At 43.0% G+C, this 13,098-nt stretch overlaps 1 long non-coding RNA gene across 5 annotated transcripts in view; it reads left to right on the top strand.

Moving 5' to 3' along the window:
- Positions 1-3,709: 3,709 nt before the first annotated feature.
- The window catches only part of LOC128609571 (uncharacterized), a 110,569-nt gene continuing 101,180 nt past the window's right edge, over positions 3,710-13,098 (top strand). For 2 of the 5 annotated variants that reach the window (XR_008386250.1, XR_008386253.1), the window contains exons 1-2: positions 3,710-3,958; positions 11,184-11,340. This is a non-coding gene — a long non-coding RNA (uncharacterized LOC128609571). The remainder of the gene's footprint in view (positions 3,959-11,183; positions 11,341-13,098) is intronic. The other 3 variants (XR_008386252.1, XR_008386251.1, XR_008386254.1) reach the window with 2 other exon arrangements.

Here is a 13,098-nt window from a genome sequence, read left to right as displayed (position 1 = left end):
TCTAGGCACCAAATTGATCATAAAAGCCACTTGAAGCATGTGAAGTGTACACCATGCTCACTCCTGTAACTGTAGCATGTAGGTTATTCTTGTGCAACTCTGCTGAGTCACCTTTTTAATTACTGTTCCTGAAGACAACCTGACAATGAAAGTGGAGTCATAAAGTTGACTTGATATAAGGCTATCAATTATGGATGGCTAATTCTGACATGCTGTTACAAATCTTGTAACATGTATTGATTTACTGAAACTTTGTGTGCTGGGTTGGGAAGTGACTAAATGGTCGTGGGGGAGGGGTGCTGTAAGGTTGGAACTTTACTTTAGGGGTCTCGGTTGTGTATAACTTGGAATATGTCATGAATCAAAGACTGTTTGGATTGGGATTGAGGAAGTAATTTCTATCTTGCTCCCTGATTAGCAGAAATGGAGGTGGTCATGAACTGACCCACTGCCCCACTCTTTCATAATGTCATGCTGGAGACCAAACAAATTAGAATAAGCCAAGAAGTGCTTAGTATATTTAAATACCGTTTATCCTGCCACAAACTTTAGTTTAGCTTCTTATTCATAAGGGCTTATGCAGTAGCGTCGGCCATAGTTTGCTTCTGGGTAAGATTAATGCTCTACTCAAAGCCTTAAAACACAGGTATTGAAAGAGTCCTCTTGAATGCAAGCCAATTGTGGTTTCATTAGATGTGATGCAATGTATAATTTGAGTCAAAGTACTTCCATTTCTTCTGTGGTGTAGCCTAATGGTGAGAATTGCTTGACTACCCCCCCCCCCCCCCGAATTATCCATATTATCAATGCTTAGTTACGTCAAATTACCAAGTCTTTATTTTATTTTAGTTGCTTGTTAATTTTTGATCTGTATTGAGGTGCAACTCTTGACAAATGAGGGGTTAATTCCATAAAACATGCTTTATCAAACTTTAAATGATCTCAGCTCAGCTTCTGATAAATATACTTTAAATAGTCTGATGTAACCGCTTCTAATGAGCAAGAAAACTTTCATGGTCTCAGAGTAAAATATGACTGTCTGTCTAGATTAGCACATTTAACCTTGTACTACAGTCATACTGAAACTGTTGACTACCACCACCCTGGAATTTTGACAAAATAAATTTCACCTCAGTCCTCATGAGCCTATAGTGCGTTAGTTTTGATTTCCAAGCTAGAAAAAGCCACAAACTGGGAGAGGTTATGTAGCAGAATGTAATACTATTTACATTGGCAGGGAGTAACCAGTAAGATTGCCCTTTCTCAAGTACACTGTGAACTTTTAAATATCTGTCCAGAATTGGTTGAGTAAGTTTGCATTACTAGCACAGTCCATGCAGTTGATGTTAAAAGGAATGAAGTGGGCAAAATCCTTGATTATTTCACGTAATAAACATCTAGCGATTTTCTGTTTCTGCTCAAGTGTTATTCCTGTGTCTGCATGTATTGAATGTGGACAGAGTTGTCTGTTTATTGCTATAGGATCAAAGCTTGTCCATTTAACTTAAAGTATTAGACATGCACATCGCTCAAGCTGCATTGTCATTAAGTGAACTCTTTTAAAGGGTTCTGAGCCATGTATCACTGGTGTAAAGAACACTTTCTTGGACATTAACCGTGTATCGGAAAGAGCGTCAAAGGAGTTAGCCTTTACTCAAGGTATTCGCCAAGGAGCTGAAATTTCCCAGCGTACTACTTTAATGAAAACTGCAAAAAGTAGATTTAATCTAATCCCAAATAAAAGTTATACAAATTGTAACAAGTTAGTGATTTTCTTGGATTTCATATACATAAAGTGTAAGGAAAGCTACTTACGACCACCACTCACTTTAACCCATTTGACTTGTGAAGTCTTCTAAATGTCCTTTTTTTAATCCTTGCAAAATCCCTATCAAATCTCTATTAAACAATTCAAGTGTGTGCATGGTTTTTTCACATGCGATACCAACCTCTCTAAAGATCTTCTAGAACCTTCCAGATTGATATCAGGACCTTGATCCAGAGTTTTAGATATATAATGGCAAAAAGCAGTGTGATGGAGAGATGGTGATAACAGCACATTGTTAATTGGTGGTGCAATCTCCTTTTGTGCACGATGAATGGCCACATACTGTCCTAAAATTCCTAATAAGTTACTCGAGATTTGGTCAGAATACTTAATATGATATAAAAGAGCTTGACTTAAATATGATCCATTAAGTCTGCATGAATTATATAGGAGTAATAGAGTGAGTGATTTGAGGTCAGAGCTATGGTAGCAAGGCTTATACACCATATGGTCAAAGGTTTATGGACACGTGACAATCACACCCATACCTGGTTCTTCCCCAAACTGGTGCCACTTCATGAAGACTTTAGTTCCAACTATAATTGTGCCCACCTGACCAATCTAGTCATTGCCTTAAGAGGTTCTTGATCAGCTAAAACAGGTGTGTTTGATTTTGGTTGGAGATGAAACCTGCAGGAAGGAACCCTCAGGGAAGAGGGTTGGTCTAGGATGTTTTTGTGTGCTGTAACATTATATTTTCTCTTCACTGGTAATAAAGGGCCCAAACCTGTTTCAGCATGACAATGCCCCTGTGTACAAAGTCCATGAAGACATAGTTTGCCAAGGTTGGTGTGGAAGAACTCAAGTGACAGACACACAGCCTTGACCTCAACCCCACTGAACACCTTTGGGATGAACTGGAATAACCAACCGCGCACCAGGCGTCCTCGCTCAACATCAGTGCCTGACCTCACTAATGCTCTTGTGGCTGAATGAGTACAAAACCCCACAGCCACGCTCCAAAATCTAGCGGAACACCTTCCCATAAGAGTGGAGTTTATTATAACAGCAAAACAGGGACTAAATCTGAATACCAAATATAATTAAAAGAATGACGTGTAATGTATTTTATTACAGGACAAACACTAAGGGCACAGCCAGAGCATTTACACTGGGGTGGCCAGGTTATACCCAATAACTTTATTGGGATGCCAATCTCAATTTGGGGCAAAATACTAATCAAACTCTGCACAAACAGTAACCAGAAATGGGGTCAGGATTGATGCAGGGAGAATGTAGTCCAAAGAAATAAAATTTCCGAGAGATATTTTAACGGGCGTTCGTATTGTTATTTAAACTATTCTCTCTCTTGTGTTGTTCAATTTTGCTTCATTCTGACATTGGTAAGTAATAATAATACGTGGGCACGCTGGCTTAGTGGCTAGCACGTTTGTCTCGTATCTCTGGGGTTGGGGGTTTGATTTCTGCCTGCACCCTGCGTGTGTGAAGTTTACATGTTCTCCCTGTGCTTTGGAGGTTTCCTCCGGGTACTCCAGTTTCCTCCCCGGTCCGAAGACATCCCTTGTAGGCTGACTGGCATCTCTAAATTGTCTGTAGTGTGTGCGTGGGATTGTGTCCTGCTATGGGTTGTCCCACGCCTTGTGCCCCAAGTCCCCTAGGATAGGCTCCAGGCTCCCTGTGACCCAGTGTAGGATAAGGGTATAGAAAATGGATAGTAATAATAATAATAATCATCATCATCATCATTTCTTTTACACTTAAGTAAAACACTTCAATAATCTCAACTCAACAATGGAGCCTCCAAGATGCCGAGAACTACTGTGAAATGAGCTTCTGTGGACGTGTGTGTGAAGCGTATTCACTCCATTGCGCATCTTTTCCACTTTCCACTTGAAGCTATGACGTCACCGGCGCGTTGAGGCTGAGGCGCGCGTGCTGTGAGCGCGCGTGCTGTGCGTGCGCGTGCGCGCGTATGTGTGTTGAGGAGCACATGGACGACAGAGGACGAGATTTTAGCAGCGCGGCTAATTAAAGCAGCTCATCGCCTGAGGGGGAAAAAAAAAAGAACTCAGGACTAAATTTAACACCCGGAACGCAGACACAGGCTTGTGTTTTATATCAGACGAGCAAAAAAAAAAAAAGAAAAAAAAAACCAAAGAAAAAAAAAGGGTGAGTTTAAAGTGTAGTTTGTTTGTTAAACAACATCTTGAGCTTTTTGTTTTATAGGCTAAACACAAACACAAACAAATGTCCTGTGTGCTCGTGTGAAGTTGCAGTTATTTACTTCAGAAATAGTGTGAACAATGAGTGGAAAGTCTTTTCAAAAGGAGTTGAAGTCATGTTTTTGCAGAGTTAGCATGTAGCCTTCATATCAAATGGTTATTTATTTGTTATAATCTCATTGCATCATGTTGCGACTCACTTATTTTATTATACTGTATTGTTTGATTTATTGCATACAAGTTAAATAGAAGCGTATGTTCTCAAATATTTCATCTTTTTTTTTTCTCTTCTAAACATGGTTGCTTGTGCAAAAATGCACTGAGAGAGGTGTGTGTGCATTTATTTTATCCTGCCATTTTACCAAAAACCCATAAGCAGGAGGTCATAAACTGAGCTATAGACATGCCTCCACGTGATAATAACCTCCAGCTGCTTCAGCTATGGCTGTCACTCGCAGCCCGTTATGACATGTCTCTGTGTGAGTATTGACCTTATAAATTATCTCCAAAAGTTAGGCTATAATTAACCACACCGCTGTCGAGGGCTTCACGGAGGATTTACAAAGCCCGGTCCTTCTGCACAGGTCGTGACCTGCGTCCTCCTGATGATGCGACGTGCGATGTCACCTCCACCGCAAGCTCCTATTGATGAACCTTGACAAAGTGAGGCCCCTAATTACTGAAGACTCGTCACCTACCTCGGCTTCATGCTGTACATCTTTTATGTTCACGCTGGCAGGCCACAAGTCGCTCGTGCCTCTTGTTGCTCGTGGGTCACGTTCCAACGAGAATTGGTAGTAGCTATGTATAGCTTCTAAAATAAAGCACTAAAGATTGTCAAGATTGGTGGTTTGATTGATTTGTTACGTGCGAGGTTCGGTCCGTCCGTACAGGATTTCACTTACGTTTTATTATTATTATTTTTTTTATGAATGGTTTGGCCCAAAATGCTCCAAAATGATTTTACGGAAGACTACTGACGAAATTGCAATTGCACGAAATTGTTCTTTCGCAGTGATGAGATCTTTTTAGCTGTACCGATGTTCACGTGAATCGAAAAGGGCGTTGTGGTGACGTCACGTCACGCGTCTTAGCTTAAATCGGCGGTAAATTTGAAAAACTTGCAAGCTCTTTCGAATATCGAAAAACCAAGTCGCTAAATCCTGGAGGGACGGCTCTGGGCAAGCTTCACCGGCAATGCAAGCTAGCTAGCGCCTTCCTAGAGATACAACCTTCGAAGCTTTCTTTTTCTTTGTAATGCCTGTACACATTTAACGCGAGGTCGGACATCACGGGATGAACGTTTTTCTTCCACTTTTGCACATTGAGAGGTAAAAGGTAGGAGTCGGGAACTGAAGAAACATCCGACCACACGCGCCGGAGGATCGGTCCGAGGAAACGTTCGAGCCACTCGTTTGGATTTGTCCTGTTACTACGTCATGCTGTATTTTTTTTGTTGTTGTTGCACAGAATGAAGAAATCTCTCTTGTAATGTTGCGCTGTCACTTTGTCACTTGTCATATACACTAATGTTGGTTGTCCAAGGTCAAGGTCTTTAGTAAGTCAAGCGGAAGAAAAGGTCATCTGAGGTGACCTCGTGAGGGTGGTGCATGTGAACGTGTGGAGTCTGGATAATCATGTTCGGATGCCGTGTGAAGCGAGCACAGATATCATCATTCACTGGCTGAGGGGCACCTCGGGGAGCCTTTGGCAGCTGGTGGAGCAGACGGGAGTGATTTGCGGCAGCAGTATGGCTGCGTTAGCTTTGATTAGAAAAGCGTGGACGCTGAATTGAGCGTGCAGGATGATGTCTGTGTCAAACCTAATGATTTGTCTGACTGTGTTTATGTTGGAGGTGGGGGCTGCTCAGTCTCGTTTAATAATTCTGTGGGCTTATATATATATATATTCTAATATTGTCTAGAGCATGAGTATTAATGTCCTGATAAGTAGCTTACATGACTAAATGGGACAAAAATGACTCTTTAATGGTTAACCTGTCAGTAGTTAATGGCTATAAATAAGATGCATCAGTTTTGTTTCCTACTGCATTTACCACTTTTGACTACAGACACCAACTTTGAACAGAAGAAACATCTGCTTTTGGGCTTGAAGTGGAGAATAAGCGCATACTTTTTATTTTTCCCCACACTTCCATTCGTCTTCGAACATTCTGTCCTCATTGTCAGCTTATTTATTAAAAAGTCACGCTGTGACTTCACTAATCAGACCAAAGAGGAAAAGTGAAATAAAAATCTATGAAAGTCTATAAAAACTCTTTCCTTCCCCCCCCAATAACCTTCCTTCAAGGTAAATCATTTTCATAAATGCCTGTGATTGGCTCTGACTCGCAGCCTGAGGGTCCCTGGTTTGATCTTGAGCTCAGTTTACTGTCTCTGGAGGTTCACTTGTTCTCGCTGTGTTCCAAAAAAAGTTCCATTTAAAGCACATCCACTTTGTGTTTAAAGTCCCCATGAATTAAAAATGTGACGTTCCGTGGCTTTTAGTATGAATATATTCGCCTTAAGATCATCTCTACGCTAGTGTGCTTCAAAACAGTGACAGAATTTCCATTTAGAAGATGTACAGTCTCTCTACCACCGAAACGGATCGACAGTTCTGATGACGACATTCTGCACCTCAGCGTCTCGTCAGGTTTTCTGTCCAATCCAATGCGCTCTAGAATCTGAAGTGTCCCGCCCCCTGACATTATAAAAATCCACGGTACTAGCTGTCAAGTACGGCTTAGCTTGGGCTGTGAGGTAAGCTAAACACTCCTGGCGATTTAAAAAGGGGGAGGAGCCACTCGGTATGTCCCGCCCTGACTTCTTGTTTCAGTGGAAATTACATCAACGCATCAAATAATGCTTTAATAATCATTTCAAAGCGCTTTAAATTCAGATACATATACACATATTTGGAGCATAGATACAGATGGTGACGTCCAACCAGAAAACGTAAAGGACCAGCTGTACATCTGACTTATAAACTGCTGACACTGGAGTCTCCTTCCATGAGCATTCTTCCATAGCAACTTCTCAGTATGTGTGTTTATTTATACTTCTAAAAATCTTTCATAATCTTTATTTTTTCACACGAACAATTAAATGATGCCAGAAAAATCCCTATAAATTAGTTGTTACAATAGGAATACTACTACTATGACTACTACTAATAATGTATTGAAACTAATTATTTAATGTATATCTGATTCAATTTTCAGCAAGCATTACTTACCAGAGCCACACTGTTCTAGAAAAGTAATCAAGACCTTCAGACCGATCACAGTCAGAAAATAAGTAGTTCTACGACACGAAATAATTTCACATGGCCATTCACTTTTAAGCGATGATAGCCATGTCCTTCTGTGTTCTGAGAAAAACTTGGATCGTTCACGGGAACAAGGCCTGGAGATATGTGAACCTGTGTTCCTGCAGTGTGAATAACCTGGAGTTACCCCACTTCCCTCTCTCTCTCTCCCTCTCGCTCTCTCTCTCTCATTTCAGTTACTTAAGTTCATGACATTAATAGAACGCAGTACATGGCGTATGTTACTACCAAAGCTTACGCAATGTTATATAAAGGGAAATTAAACCTAAAAAGTAATGCATAAAAAAATACTATTATATAATATATATATATATATATATATAATGTAAACATTGTTTTATACAAGTTTATATTATCTAAGTATTTATGCATTACTTTTTATGGCTGCACAAAAAGCAGAGGATTAAACTACAGGAGTGTAAATATGTCGTGTCTGATCTACGCACCACAAGTTAAGGGAAGAAGCATGATCGGGCTTGCTGTTCTAGTACAAATAAACATCGGTGGCACGGTTTGCTACGGACCTGACGCAACGCCACGTTACTGTTCAGACCACAAAGTTGATTATTTCCTAGTAACTGCAGTTCCTGAAGTGTTTCCACTTTCAACACTGGTTTGTCAACGATTAACCCGTTCAGTTTAATAAAGAACGACACCTCGTGCTTTTTAATCGTTTGTAGTTGTCTCGAATGAAATGCACACCACTTCAGGAGGCGATCTGTGAACACGTCACTGACAGCCAGACCGCAACGGAGGACCAAAAGCGACCGACCGCGTCGTTGCCCTAGCTAGGAAATACGCGATCGTTGCGAGACCGTTTGGAAACGGTGCAGGACGTCGGAGCTCTCTGCCGCTAGTCTCACGGATCGAGACGACGCTGTAACGGCAACGACGAAAGCAGCTGCTTTTCACTGCTTCATTCGTCCGCACGTCTCTCACTCGTTTATCAGTTGTTTTTTTTTTAGCAGACCGCACGATTAAAACGCTTGACGCGTTAAAGCCGTGCGCACACCAGAGAGGATTTGCAGGATGACGCGATAATCTTACGTCAGTCCCTCCAGGATTTTGCAGAAATGAACGCAAAGTCAAGGAAAACTCCAAACATCCGAGGAGATTTTTTTTCTCTCTCTCGAAATTACCGCAGATTCGGGCCGAGACGAGTCACGTGACGTCATCACAACGCACGTCGAGCCAAAGCCCTCTTCGATTCACGTGCGTCGAACGTGAGTACAGCTATAAGGTCTCATTTACCAACAAACATCAAGACCGTGCAAAACAATTTCGCGGAATTGCGATTTCGGCAATCCGAGTAGATTACCGCCAAACAAAAACTCCGCAAATTGCGTCGCCAGTTTAAAAAATAAACTGCAGCACAGTTGAGCGTTTTTGGCCGCAACGATCAAAACCCCTGCTGTATGTGAAACCCTGTATGGACTGATTAAATGTGCGTGCCAGCCTTTCTCCAGCGGAAACGATATAAGAAATCCGATCAGAAGTAGTCACTGAAGACGCGCGCGCTCGCGATGCCTGCGTGTCTTGGCTGTCTGCTTGTGATCCGATCGCCCAGGACGCATGTTGATACCAGGTGTGAAAAAGCGCTTTGATTACATGGAGTGTTACTATAGTAACAGTATTGTATTAGAACAAGTACGTTGTGAATTACAGCCACTACGGCCCGAGAAAATCGAACACCCGACGACCGGTTTTTTTCACAGCCGTTCAAGAGGCTCAAGATATTTGTTGTAGGTTGTTTTCGTTTTATTTACTTTTCTCCGTGTGCTCGTCAGTTGACCGAGTAAAGAAAAAAACGTCGGATAAACAGCAGTAAGCCTTGAACACTGTGTGCTGGATTGAGTTCTTTGAGATCTTTGTGATACAACAGTGCATTGTCCCAGGATGCATCACTGTTATTTAATCCCAAACAAGCTCCAATATCCGGCTCCCTTGCGGGCAAACGTCTGAGTCATTCGCTTATGAAGTCATCTATTTAAGCGCTCGGTCGGTACTGTTTACCAACATCTGCTGTAGCCAGAAAAAAAGGAATTCTGTTTCAAAGGTAGTGCTTGATGTTTTTTAATCACCAGCGAAAGGAAAAGCTCAATTATGCCGTAATGAATCACCCGGCTTGTGTTGTGGGTCTGGTTATGACACAGACGCTGCTCATCACGCTGAATACGAACAGCTTTGAGCCGAGGAGGAAATACATTGCTGTGTGTTTTCATGAGCTCACGATGAGTAACCGAGTCCTCATTGACGGCGGCTCTCTTTGTAGAAACCGCGCAGCTCTCCAGAGAAGGCCGAGTTGCTCCGGACGGCCGTTTACGTAAAGGAGAGGAGATGGGTCACCATCTGGAGAAAGCGATACCATCGCCACAGCTTCCTGTCATTTGAAGTGCCCTGTGTTTTTTGTTTTTTTTCTCTACACGTCTCTCTTCTGAGCGAAGTAGCCGGGAGGTTGCTCTTTTCATCAGGTGTAATTTTATATGCTGCCGTTCCTAAGATGTGGACGTCGTACGAGATCCTTGTGTGTGTGTGTGAGAGAGAGACACACGGCGGGGGGTGTTTGAGCTGGCCAACAGAGCTTCATGTTCTCCAAGACTCTCATTCACGTATAGACACGACACAGCCACGTGTGAATTATTTAGCACGCCGGTCGTGTCGCGGACGTGAAATCTAACACTACAGTCTTAACGTTCACCTGAACGCAATACGGAAGTTCTTTTGTTGACTCCATTTCCTGTTCAGTATATTTTTATTCACCATTCCACCTGACTAGGTCGAAGATACCTCCGTGCTGTAAATGCGAAACGCAATACGTTTGTGGTGACATCACGACATCACACCTCCGTAATCATTGTTCAGACACTAGCGGCGCCGTGGTCCATCACGGACGTGAAAGTCCACACTTTAGGCAATCCTAGAGTCATGATGAAGCATTGGAAATGGCCTCCTGCTGACTTCATCCCCGCTCGTTCGAAGAGACGTGTTCAGCTGACTGGTGGAAAGCTCCTTGGAACAGATGGGGCCGTAAAGCGAGGAGACCTGCCCTGTTAGCCCTGGTTTTAATTTCTCCTCAGCTCTGGCACTGCAGCGCTGTGGAACAGATGCCAGGGCAGATCTTCATACCAAGGTGAAGCAGTGAGCCATGGAAAGGGCAAGCGCTATAGAATCTATAAGAAGGATCCAGGGCTGAGCAATGCATCAGCTGGAGATTTATTCGGATCTTACAGGTTCCGATCCACCATTTCCGATTTAATGAGCGTACATAACGAGAGGGTGTAATAGTGTCCTCAGCTGTGCGGTCAGGAACTGCTGGCAGTGGCAGTTGTGAAAACACCGTCGGCTTGATGGTGGATTTTTAAGTGCTTTCACATTTTTACAAACTGTCACTAGGTCAGTGTTTCCTGTAAAATGAGATTTCTATTTATTTATTTTGTAATCGTAGGGCGACATCAGAGTAACAGGTGAGTGTGTTTTAGGGGAAGGTCAGATAAACGGTTCCTTCATTTGTGGCACAGCAGGAAAATCCAAATAGACACCGTGTCCTAGTGACGATATCAAATGAACGAGCAGTGAATTATTAATGCACTGCAAATGCCTGAAATAGATTTCCTATTAGAAATAGATTAGACTTTTAGTTAGTACAGTGTTTAGTAAAATATCCCCTCCCCCCCTCGTTCTGAGAGCCTGATTTGTGCCGCTAGCGTAATCATAGTATTCACGATTTAAATAAACATAATGAACGACATGTCTTCGTGTCGTCTCGGAACCCAGACCCGGACCCTACTGAATCCCGCTTTAGGCGAGAGTTGTCTTCATAACGTCTTTTCTTCCGTTTCAAGTCTAGCAAGAGGAACCAGGAGAGACGACGGCGCTCGTTATTCGTGCCCGGAGGAACTGGAACTGAGCTTCAGTTTGCGACCGGCTCCTGAACGCGGAGCTCCTCTCTCGATTAGGCACTCTGGAGAGTTGAGGCCGGATGCTTCGAACGAGAAAGGGGTGAGCCAGATCAATTACGACCGATCACGTCACTAATGGACCTAAACTGATAAAGTGAGGACATCCTGTGTCGGGAGCCGTTTCGTCTGCGGCTCTGCGGAACGGAGAGGGAGAACGGACGGAGACGGAGACGGCACCGTGCTTACGAAAATCCTTACGATTGAAATGTACAGCTCGTATGATAACTGGATTTATTCGGAAAGTCCTTAGAAACGTCCTTACAAGAGGACCATGTCGAATTAGAAGTGTATTAGTGGACGGGATGTGACGACAGGTTTTTTTTTTTTTTTGTTGTTTTTGTTTGGGTTTTTTTTGACCCAGCACACACACACACACACACACACACAGCTTCATTCTTTCCTACTTCCTCTCCTTCACTCTTTTTCCTTCCGCACTGAACAGGAACCCCTTGCATTAGCCACCCTGTGTGCCAAAGTTCCATCAAACATGCCCTTGGGTGGAGCCGCCTTCTATTTTTATTACTGCGCTGTTTTTGAGCCAGCAGATGGTCATTGTGTTCTATCCAGAGAGATGTGTGTTTCTGTAGCAGCTGATTTACCTCTGGGGAAAGTCAGCCTCTAGTAGCTCCTGCCAGAGTACTTGGACTTTTCCTGAAACGTGGTGTTACACAGGATTCTTGGTGCCAGATGGCACATGACTTTGGCTTACTGATGCATATGCTGGCTGGCTTTATCCTGCATGGGGGTGGTGCAGTTGGCGTCACTTACCCCCAAACTCTTGGGATTAACTACTGTAATTCTCTAACTCCTGCACAGGGAGCTGGAATCAAAGCCTGCTATTTCTGGTTTCAATAGGCCTTGTGTCGTAACTGAGCGAGAGCCAAAAAAGATGTTTATGAAAGTTGATGTCTGTTTAAAAGTCGTGGGAGGCGACAATCCTTCCGGGGTTCCGTGAAGTCGGTGTTATGATTGTCGTGTGTTGAAATTAGTGCAACAAGCTTACTTTCGCTTGAGAATAATTGATCAGTAATCTCAGTAATTGATTCATTGAGTTTTATGATTTCTCTGAAGTTATTTGCAGTGATGACATGGCCAGGTGGTAATTAGGGGTGCGCGGTGGCTTAGCGGTTAGCACGTTTGCATCGGACCTCTCGGGTCGGGCGGTTCGATTCCCGCCCCCGCCCTGAGTGCGTGGAGTTTGCATGTTCTCGCTGTGCTTCGGGGGTTTCCTCTATTAAAAACTATTTTTCCTGCTCAGCCTGTGCATTAGCAGCTGGTATCTGGTCAGATCAAGATGGATCTTTTAGCCTTAGGAGTATTAATCCCGTAATAACATTACAAAGTGCATTGTGTGATGCAAAGTCTGCAGTCCAACTAGAATCTTTTTATTAGTGGCTGCAGAAAAACTCCATGGTAGCATGTTTATGTCGGCCGGTTAGATTTTATTTGTGTTCAGTCGACGTTGTGCGTAAATGTGAGGTGATTCGGCCCGTACGGTATCGGAATACTCCGAGGTTTTTTTGTGATTGGTGCGGCCAAAAATGCGAGATTTTGCTGCGGCGTTTTTTTCTCTCAAAGTTTTCGATGCAGATTGCGGAGTTTTTGAGCTTTTTTGCGGAAAACACGAATTGGCGAAATCGCAATTGCACGGAAATTGTTTTGCACGGACTTTCACAGCGATGTTTGTTGGTAAATGAGACCTTTTTAACTGTACTCGTGATGTCACAAGACGCGTCTTGGACAAATCTGTGGTAATTTAGAAAAATTGCAAGTTCCTCCGAATATTGCGGCGTTTGCT

The sequence above is a fragment of the Ictalurus furcatus genome, chromosome 7 (genome assembly GCF_023375685.1).
Source record: "Ictalurus furcatus strain D&B chromosome 7, Billie_1.0, whole genome shotgun sequence".
NCBI classification, from domain to species: Eukaryota; Metazoa; Chordata; class Actinopteri; order Siluriformes; family Ictaluridae; genus Ictalurus; species Ictalurus furcatus.
This window is presented reverse-complemented; position numbering and strand designations above follow the sequence as displayed.